Below are 10,441 nucleotides of genomic sequence, written 5' to 3'. Positions count from 1 at the left end.
GACAGAGTTCAAAGTTTATACTCTGAATGGTCCATTGGACCCAATAATGCTGAGCAGAAAGCAGGATCTCAGTGATGATTTGTTATATTGAGTTGAATTAAATCATATGGAATATAAAAGGCTGCCTTCCTGCCTCCTGGCTCTGTGCTTCCATAGGATTTTGTACCTGCTTTTTTTATAGCCTCTAATCAACTCTATTTTAACTTTTTGTTCCTGTATCCAGCTGTCTCTCAACAATTTTGTATCTTCTGAGGGAAGTATTTATTTGTCTTTTTAAAAATTCAAGTGTAGTTGATTTACAGTATTGTGTTAGCTTGGATGTATAGCAAAATGATTTGGTTATAAATATATATATGTTCATATTTTCAGATTATTTTCCATTACAGGTTATTATAAATTATTGAATATAGTTCCCTGTGCTATATAGTAAATCCTTGTTGCTTATCTATTTTACGTATAGTAGTATGTATCTTTCAATCCCATATTCCTAATTTATTCCTCCCCCACTCCCTTTCCCCTTTGGTAACCATAAATTTGTTTTCTATGTCTGTGAATCTGTTTCTGTTTTTGTTTTCCCCATAAAATTACATTGAACATTTTTATTTCTGGAGCTTTCCATATGGAAAAGAAAATCCTAACATTATTACATAAGGCATATTTATACCTAAAACATGTGAGCCTACAAATTAACATAGTACTGTAAAACTTTCTAGGTCAGTTGATAGTTTGCTAATATCCCTATATGAAAGTTTCTTAAATGTTGCGTATTCCTACAAATTATGTATTGTATCACTCAATATTTCATTGACAAACAGAAATTGCATACTGATTAAATCAGCATTCTGGAGTTATAGTCTGTAGTAATGATATAATTTTAAAATACTTGAAGAACATTAATTTGTATTTCATTTCAAAAGGAAAGTGTGAAATTAATGAACACTTGGGCAATAGATACTGCATCCCTATCTCTAAAATTAACTGATTCAGAAGTAGTGTATTCTTTTTTTTTTTTTAACATCTTTATTGGAGTATAATTGCTTTACAATGGTGTGTTAGTTTCTGCTTTATAAAGTAGTGTATTCTTATGTGAACTAAGCATTAGGCTCATTTTGAAGATCTGTAACTGCTAGACATACTTCGGAAATAAATGCCAAAGAAAGTAAAATATAAGACTATTTTCTCTGGGAATAAATTTAAAAATATAATCTACCTATTAACCACCTTTGGTAGACCACTAGTTGCACTTACCTCAATTTTGTACTCTACTGTTTTCCATTTTTCCCAGGCCTATGACCATCTGAAATAAAAGCTATATTTTTCATCCTTCCTTGCAGTTAGGTAGGAGCATTGTGACTAAGTATTGGCTAATGAAATTTAAATGAGGGTTCAACCTTCTCTCTCACTGTCCTCCTTGCTGACCAGAATGTTGATATGAGGGACGGAGCTTGAACAGCAATCTTGGATCATAAGTTGGAAGCCAAGTGCTGAGGTTGGTAGAGCAACACAGAAACTTCGAGATACTTAACTCTGAAATTCTTTTAAGTGAGAGGGAAAACTTTTTTTCTTTTTTTAAAGCCACTGTTATTTGGGGTTTTAGTTTTATGCTGCTGTATTTAATCTTAACTGATACACATTTCAATTGTTGGCATATTACTCCTTTATTAGAAATTGTAAATGAGAAATTATTTCAACACCTGAAGACCAAGATACAACAGAAGACTCCATAGGCTCAAGATATTGAGACATCCTATAAAGAGTTTTCTGTAAAGTATATCTTTTCCATGGCATGGCAATATCATTCTTCTTGAAAAAGTTTACTGGACAGACATCATCTCTGCCCTCACCTATATAAACAATTCGTGTATAATTCACTCCTTGTTGTGACTTTACCTACAAATTCCACCAAAACTACACTTTTGCAAAGATTTTGGGGGCACCTAGTGCAAGAATGAGCATGATAATTTTCCACAGTGAGATGACCATCGGTATCAAAAACTGCTGGATTTGTAAAGACTTTATCAAACACGTCATGAAAATTGGTAGCTTCTAAAGCCCAACCTATGAAGACTGAATTTGCATCTGAAATAATGATGCAGTCAAATTTATCCTTGTTCTTTCTTATAAAGTTTAAAAGTTCCACCGTCCCTGGAGTGAAAGGCATTGATATCAGTGCCCTTTTCATTTCATCTTCTCTTACACCTTCATCTCCCAAATACTTAAACACTCTGCCCATAAATTCTGTCCAAAATCCTTTTTCATAAGAATCTTGTAGTTCAATAGGAAGCTTTTTCTCTGGAGCACATTGAACAATCCAGGTGTCACTATTATCATCTATGATTGTATTGTCAAAGTCAAAAACCAACGAAATTTTCATGGTTCCAGAAACAGATTTGGGTTACCCCAATTTAGTATTTACAAGACAACTAATCTTACTTCAACATGGAGCTTAGGTTAAACAGTCATAACAATCTTCAGTTTTAAACACTAGCCAGTTTCTAACCAACATTACTCTTACTCTATGTGCAGGGGGAAAAGTCTTCTAGTTCCAAGCAAAAGAATGGAGACTTCTTAACTCCAGCATTATTATGATGGATCATCTGATAGAAAACCTTCCCCCCGTGAGGAGGTCTGTGGGTCACACACGCCAAGCCCAGGCCTTGCTCTCCCACATACCTGCCAGGTCCAGCCCGAAACCAGGGGCAGGGACCTAATCGGGTGTCCTTCCCCGGGAGGCGCATGTTGGATGCTGATGGGAGCACCAGACCGGGCCCGGCCGGGTCCGGCCGGGTCCCCAGGGCTCATCACTGACCCAGGCCAGAGATCCACAGGCGTTCTGGCCTCAGCGCCGCTCCCGTGGGCTCTCCTGTTTCTGTTTTGTATATAGATTCATTTGTATTATTTTTTAGATTTCACATATAAGTGATATCATATAATATTTGTCTTTGATTTACTTTACTTAGTACAATAAGGTCCATCCATATTGCTGCAAATGTCAGCATTTCATTCTTTTTTACGGCTGAGTAATACTCCATTGTGTATATATATACATATATATGTATATATATACTATATCTTCTTAAACCAATCACCTGTTGGTGGGCACTTGGGTTGTTTCCATGTCTTGGGTATTGCAAAGTGCTGCTATGAACATTGTGGTATATGTATCTTTTAGAATTAGAGTTTTCATCTTTTCTGGATATATGCCCAGGAGTGGGATTGCTGGATCATACAGTAGCTCTATTTTTAGTTTCTTAAGGAACCTCCATACTGTTTTCCATAGTGACTGCTCCAATTTACATTCCCACCAACAGTGTAGGAGGGTTCTGTTTTGAGAGAAGTAGGGATATATGATTCTTTTTTGAATAATTTTGGATGCAGCGAATGATGAATAAAGAAAAGGAGCTAACATTCTATTAATTGGCTATTATGCCAGGCTTGTGGCTGTGCTATCTGCTTTACATATGTTAATTCAGTTAATCTTCCCAAATCCTTTGACATTAGTAATTTAATATTCATTTTATAGTTGGCAACACTAAAACTTGATTGTTTGTCCTAGATTATATATCTGGCAAGGGCCAGACCAGAAATGGAAATCTTATCTTTCCAACTCTAAAGCCCTTACCATTCTTACTGTGCTGACTCACTTTTGCATAATTTAATGAGCTAACTAATGGAAACAGCCAAGTGGAGCTCTTCTCTCTACCCCACAGTAAAGTCTGGATACTTAGGATGCTCTCACAAGGGAATCATTTTCATATCAAACCAATATGTTTAAGCAATACTGCTTACTCCTATCTATCAAGACTGCTTTATTCAAGTATATCCTTCCTAATGTTAGCAAAGTTAGGTAGAGTAGGATACCGCACCAGAGAAAATTTATGTTTTTAATCTCTTTTTCTATGAGATATATGCCAGAAAACTCAACTTAAAATCACTAAGTATAGCTCACCTTACTCCACCAGCCCTCAGCCCCAGAGATTAAGTGTAGACAACTTATAATAATTGGGCTGCCTCCTTTAGAAAGGTAAATCACCTTTGAGTAAAGAGGGTAACTTCCCTCACAAGGGTAGAGATAAGGCCTCCTGCAGTCCCTGATAACAACCCCTGTTGAGAGGGGTACTCAGTAGATCCATTGCCCAGGGAAAGGGGATGTCATAAGACTCCTGAGTTTTTGGAATTTAAAAGGAAGTTGTACCCCAAGGAGAGATGGAGGAGAGTCACTCTGGGTCTGTCAGGTGATGGATGCTTTAATATACCAGCCTTTAAACCGGATTAGAGCTACTCATGGACAAAAAGAGTTTTAAGAATATCAATTTCTAGATCCTTACTTTCCAGATGTGTATGGATTTTATTCCCTAAAATGTATCTGCCTGAGAATTTACCTACGCTCAAAATAGTGCTTCTTCCACTTTATAAAAGAAAGGCATATTCCTCACCCATCACCATCTCAAATCTTACAAAAGTCCACAGCCTCAAGGTGTTAAAAAAATCTCACATCTAAGGGGAAGGCTCCTTTAATAAGTAAGGCACCATAAACCCTCAGGGTTTATGTTTGTGATAAGGTTGATAGACTTGTTAGAAAGAAAGAATTTGGGGCTGTTTTGGGATTTCTGATTTCAGATATACGGTAGAGTGGGATGGTGGGACTAATTACAATATTCATTTAGTGATTTTCCCTTTTCTACCCTTCAACTATTGTCAAAGAATGCATTCCTCTTAAGGCAGAGTCCTGCAGGAGCAAAGAAAAGAGAATGTCGTTAAGAAGCAGTGCACGTGAAAACTGTCTTTTTTCCATGTTTTAGAAGTAGGCATTTCTTTTCAGTTCTTATCAACACACTTGTGATCTGTAATGTGCTGGAGAGAAAAGCACCTTCAATCAGCCAAAGAATTAGAGATAGTTTTAAACGATTTGGAATGTGTTCCAGAATTACAAAAATTTCATGTTATATTCAACAAGATCCACCAATTAATAAATTGAAAATATTAATTATATAATAAATAAATTGAAAATTAATTACATGAAAATATACTTATAATATTTGAAAACGTAAAACATAGTACCAAAAATATTATTTGAAAGATTTAATGAAATTAACATTTAATTTTCCAAAAATTTTCTAAAAATATTAGGTTATACAGGTGCCTATAAATGAAAGAATAAAAAGTATAAATAGTACGTATTGGTAAAATGAGGTAGGTAAGAAAACAACTTGAGTAGCAAATCCTTTTGAAAGTGCAGTGGTTTTTCATTGTTTCTTTTCAATAGCCAAGGAGTAGGATATTGAACTTTCCTTCTGTGAGGCAGCTGGATTAATTAGGGAAGAAAATGAATTTAGCTGTGTTTGCATCCTGTGTTAGGAGAGTGAGAGGTATTCTGTTACATAAATAGAGGGAGTTATCAGTTAATCCACTGGCTCTATGGAATAAGGGCTTTCTAAATATTCAGGAGTTTTGGTACCTGGTGAATACCTAATTAAGGCATTAAAGAAAAACAAACCTTTTCAATCTTTTACTCCACAAATACTTTGAATGTCGACCATGCAGAGTTTGTCCCAGACTCTGGTGGTATAGCACTGCACATTAGATACAGCCCCAGTCTACAGAGACCCCCATTCAGTGGGCAGAGTTCAGACAATGAACAGAAGAGTAAATAAATACGATTATTTAAGATTGTGGTATTCACTATGAGGTATCTAATACAAGGAATTATGGTGAGGATTGACTGGGTGAGGTTGGAGGGATGACTTCGACATGGGCAGTCAGAGAAGTTGAAAGCAGGGCTGGGCCCTCTGTGACATGAAGTAGCAGCTAACTGACAGCCTCTAGACGAAGGGAAAAGGAAGAAACTCTTGAGGTGGGGATGAGCTTTGCACACTTAGTCAGCCCTACATCTTAGATGATAAGAAGTACCTTCCATCTTAATGGTTTTTAACAATTGACACACGTCACAGACCCTGAGATTTCTGCATTCCATAACTTGTCTTCACTGCTCACACTGTAAGAAGTATTATTTCTAGAATCATTCATTATTATTTCTGACTTAGAAACAAAGTAGGACATATTGTTTTATGATTTCTATGTCTTTCCATCACCTACAATTTGGGGATCAATGTCCTATTTCTGGCCAAACTACTTTATTCCACTTCTATAGAGAGAATGGATAGTAAAACAAACCTTTGAACATTGATATTTTAACCGAGTAGGTTCTGGGAAGAAGAAGGATTTGAGAACCTAAAACAAAGATCAAAATATCTGGGTAGTTGATTCTTTCCCTTGAGAAAGACCTCTTAGAAATATTTTATATCTGCTGTATTACAGCTTCCCACATACTGGAGGAACTGATTGTTGTAAACTGTTGTGGCTCTACCGCAGGGCAAGCTGAGACCTTGTGATGGGCTGGTGGGGAGGAAGCAGCAGTAGCACATGGGCTGGGAGGAATTTTCAGTGCTTTGTGTTTGCCCCTTGCCCAGGCATGGTGGAGGGTAGTTAGCAATCCAAATCAGCGTTTAAGAGTCTGAGAAACCTCATGGTGGTTCTGGACTCATAGCATCTAGGCAGGTTGATCTGGTGGGTGGGGCATTGCAGCAGGAATTTTTAGTAGTGACAAGGATCAGCTGAGTTATTTCTTTTTTTTTGTTTTAAATGTATTTATATATTTATGGCTGCGGTGGGTTGCACGTGGGCTTTCTCTAGTTGCGGTGAGCGGGGGCTACTCTTTGTTGCGGTGCACCGGGCTTCTCATTGCGGTGGCTTCTCTTGGTGTGGAGCGCGGGCTTCAGTAGTTGTGGCTCGAGGGCTCTAGAGCACAGGCTCAATAGTTGTGGCGCACGGGCTTAGTTGCTCTGCGGCATGTGGGATCTTCCCGGACCAGGGATCGAACCCATGTCCCCTGCATTGGCAGGTGGATTCTTATCCACTGCGCCACCAGGGAATTCCCCAGCTGAGTTATTTCTAACATCACAGGAAGGTGATTTTGCAGATAGAAAGAACTATTTATTAAGCAAATTTTAATTTAATATTCAAATTATTAATGTTATAAAATTCAAAACCTAGATAAAAATCCTTTAAGTGTGCATATATTTCTTAACTTCTTTAAATATATAGCAACTTTTGAGTGGAACATTTCTTTTTCTTTGAGAATTCCAGTGGAAATCTTGAAGTGGAAAGCAATAGAGATGTGCTATAGTCATCTATGTGGGACTTACTAAAAAGAGAGCAAAAACTGGTCTGGGACTCTTGTCCTCAGTGTCCCTTTCCATCAGTTAAGGTAGGAAAATAAATTATGGAAAGATAGAATGGAGGAAATTCCTATGGGTAAAGAGGCTTTAGAATTTCCTTCTCTCTCTTATTTAACTGGTCCAAGTGAGGGGGGCTCAAAGAGTCTACTTGTAGAGGTCAAGAGTGTCTGCAAGGAGGGGACACGGGCGTCTTAATCCCTGGTTGGAAGTTTGCTGAACGCAGAGAATCCACTGTGTGGTTGGTGGTAAAAGAGCTCTCCGGAGAACCTGACATGTGCGGCTAGCAGCCTGGAGGAACTCTGCAGGATGGAGGTGAGCTGTATGATGACAGAGCAAGGAGAGCGCAGACATCGGAAAAGGCCCGTACTCCCACAGTCTAGCAAGGCAAGGATGCATATGATTGCCCATGCAGAATGAGTGTTTAGGAAACAGATATGGCTGAAGCCAAACTGAAAGATTATCTGCATGAAAAGTGCCTGTGGAGCACTGCAAGAATCCTGCCCTTGTGCTGAGGTTGAAAGTAATTCACGTCACCACTTGATATTTTGCAGATAGTCTCTTTATTGACTGAATTTTCCATCCCCCCCCCCATCCCAAATAACTATACAACTCTGTGGTCATCTTCTTGACAGGAATCAAAAGGGAGACCTGTAATATAGTTTCGGGTGCCCTGTAGTTTGATGCAGACTCTTAATCCAGCAGCTGATGGAGAGAGGCCAGCCCACACAGGGAGAGACTGAGAAGAGATAGGTCTTGGATCCTGTGAACCTCAGGGAAGGAGGCTGGGTTTCACAGGAATAGAAGAGTGAATGTGAGGCTCTGGTCTTCATAGTTATGGTCTTCAAGACTTTTTCCCCAGCCTGATTCCAATGTTCTGCTCTCAGAATATTCTTTTCTAATTGTAGATTTTTCAGGGGGATTGGGCTAGCAATGATTTTGCTAGTTGTTCCTTTATAGTAGATTTATGTTGCTTATCAAGAGCTATATCAACTATTTTTAGTGATAAAAAATGTGATTGCTGGACTATGTCAGTTTAGTGATAAAAAATATGATTGCTGGAATATGTCAGCATCTCTGTGGGTACAGCCTGCAAATAGACAAACATTGCTGGGTTCTGATTGGCTAGAAGTAGAGTGTGATTCAATTGTTTTGTATATCCTATCAGTGATGAAAATCCTAGGTCTGTAAGCTGAGGTGACCACTGTGACATAAAATAATTTTGCTTTATATTTTAATAGCACATAAACATTTTTTATTTAAAAAAATCTGATAATAGCCACTTCAACTGATTCTGCCCTAAAAAATCACTTCCTCTAGAACAGACTAAATATGTACACCTGTATATTTTATAGTTTATGGAAACCACAGCTACGTGAATAAATATGGATAGTTTCAAATGCAGTAGAGTACTTTGCATTCTTATGTTAAATTTGAAAGTGGGGAACAGGAGCTGCAAGCATTCATCAGAGCCTGTCATGATCCTATGCAAGAGTCCCTTAAAGTATACCTATTTTCAGGACATTAAGGGAGAAATCTGGGTGGTTAATAGGTTGGTGGAAATAAGATTGGCCAATAAGGGTACTTCTTGTTGTTAGGTACCAAGAGGAACTTTACAAAACCAGACCAGTTCTACACTCTGCACACTGATTGGTCCAGACCTTGTTATATATTGCCAAGTATAGCTTGGGATTGGGACAGAGTCTGGACCCAGATGGCTTATGTGATGAAATTCCTCTGTGCTGGCAGACAACAAGGATTGAGAAAAGAGAGGAAATATTTAACATAAAAAAGAATTGTAGCAAGCAGCAAGCATATAGAATTAGTGAGCAAGCAAGTGACAAAGAAGATAGAATTATAAAAGCAAATAGAATTGTAAGACTCTAGCTTGACATCATTGTTCACTTTATCAGTATGAGAGGATTGGTGCCTTTTTCCAGGATAAAGGAGGGAAGTGAGAAGTTCCTCAACAGGGGACAATAGCTCAGTTTTTGTAGACTTAAAAAATTTTTAAGTTTTTCATGAAGAAATATTTATGGCATGGAATCTCTGTTTTGTTTAAGGTTTTGTGATTTTCTTACACGTAAAGCCATTGTATTGATCTGGAATGTATTCAGCTGCAAAATACAGTAGAGCTAGTTAGCTCCAGATGAAAAATCTAAAGGCATATTTGCCAAGCATAATGAGTAGTTTGGTATTAAGAGTGCAGGGTAGGAGGGTTTAATAATGACCTTGGGGACCTAGGCTTCTCTCATGTCTCTACTCCACCACACTTAGTTTGTTGGCATTTATGCCTATGCATGGTGCTTCATGGGCATTGGAAGCTGCCATGTCTCCAGGCTTCATGACTGCAGTCCAGACTGAAGAACAGGCCTTTATAATTGTCAGGCAAAGGAGAAGGGTATTGAAAGTGCAAGTTGCATTAGCCAATCTTTAATGTTGACTCATAGCCATTCTAAGGATAACTATTACATAAGCAATTATTAGATAACACAATATGTTATAAATTATTAATATTTCTCATCTCCCAAATATAGTAATATGAGAGCTGGTGGTTTTAGATCTTACTTGCTTTTAGCCTAATTTATCTTAGATTCAGCCCAGTTTTTCCTATAGCAATTAAATTCTATTGTGCATGCCAACTCCAGTCAGTTGGATGGGCTGCCAAGACTGCCATGTAAAAATGGATTCTGAGGTTGCCCTGAGCCCTGGCAGGAAAGTAGGCCTTGATATTTGCCATGAGGGAAAATGTTTGCCCATGGGCTAAGTGTCTGTTCTTCCTTTTCTGTAAAAGCTCTTATATTATAGAAAGGAAGGCCAAGTACACAGTCAATGAAACATGTTACTTTAAGATTAAGAAATTTAACTAGTCTTTGGGATATTATCATAAATTGTATATTCTGACTAAGTAATGTGCAAATGAGTGAAACCTGCCATGTTACTTATGTCGAAGTTTACACCATTATTCTCATAACTGGTTATCAGGTGAAACAAAGCTTTATGCCCAGAACAGCAGCTTTCAGTTTCTTTACCCAAAGATAGTTCTGCTCAAGTTTATTTGTTCATCTGAATGAACGTTCATATTCCCTTGTATTAATCTACTTGGGCTACCATAACAAAATATCATAGACTGCATGGTTTAAACAACAGAAATTAATTTTCTCATAGTCCTGGAGGCTGGAAAGTCTAGGATCAGGATGCTGGCA

The 10,441-nt window shown here is 37.9% G+C and overlaps 1 pseudogene; it reads right to left on the bottom strand.

Moving 5' to 3' along the window:
- Nucleotides 1-1,650: 1,650 nt before the first annotated feature.
- Nucleotides 1,651-2,374, bottom strand: LOC103019360 (pyridoxal phosphate phosphatase PHOSPHO2-like; annotated as a pseudogene).
- Between the last annotated feature and the right edge of the window lie 8,067 nt (nucleotides 2,375-10,441).

This window comes from Balaenoptera acutorostrata, chromosome 8, assembly GCF_949987535.1.
Source record: "Balaenoptera acutorostrata chromosome 8, mBalAcu1.1, whole genome shotgun sequence".
In the NCBI taxonomy this organism is placed as follows: Eukaryota; Metazoa; Chordata; class Mammalia; order Artiodactyla; family Balaenopteridae; genus Balaenoptera; species Balaenoptera acutorostrata.
This window is presented reverse-complemented; position numbering and strand designations above follow the sequence as displayed.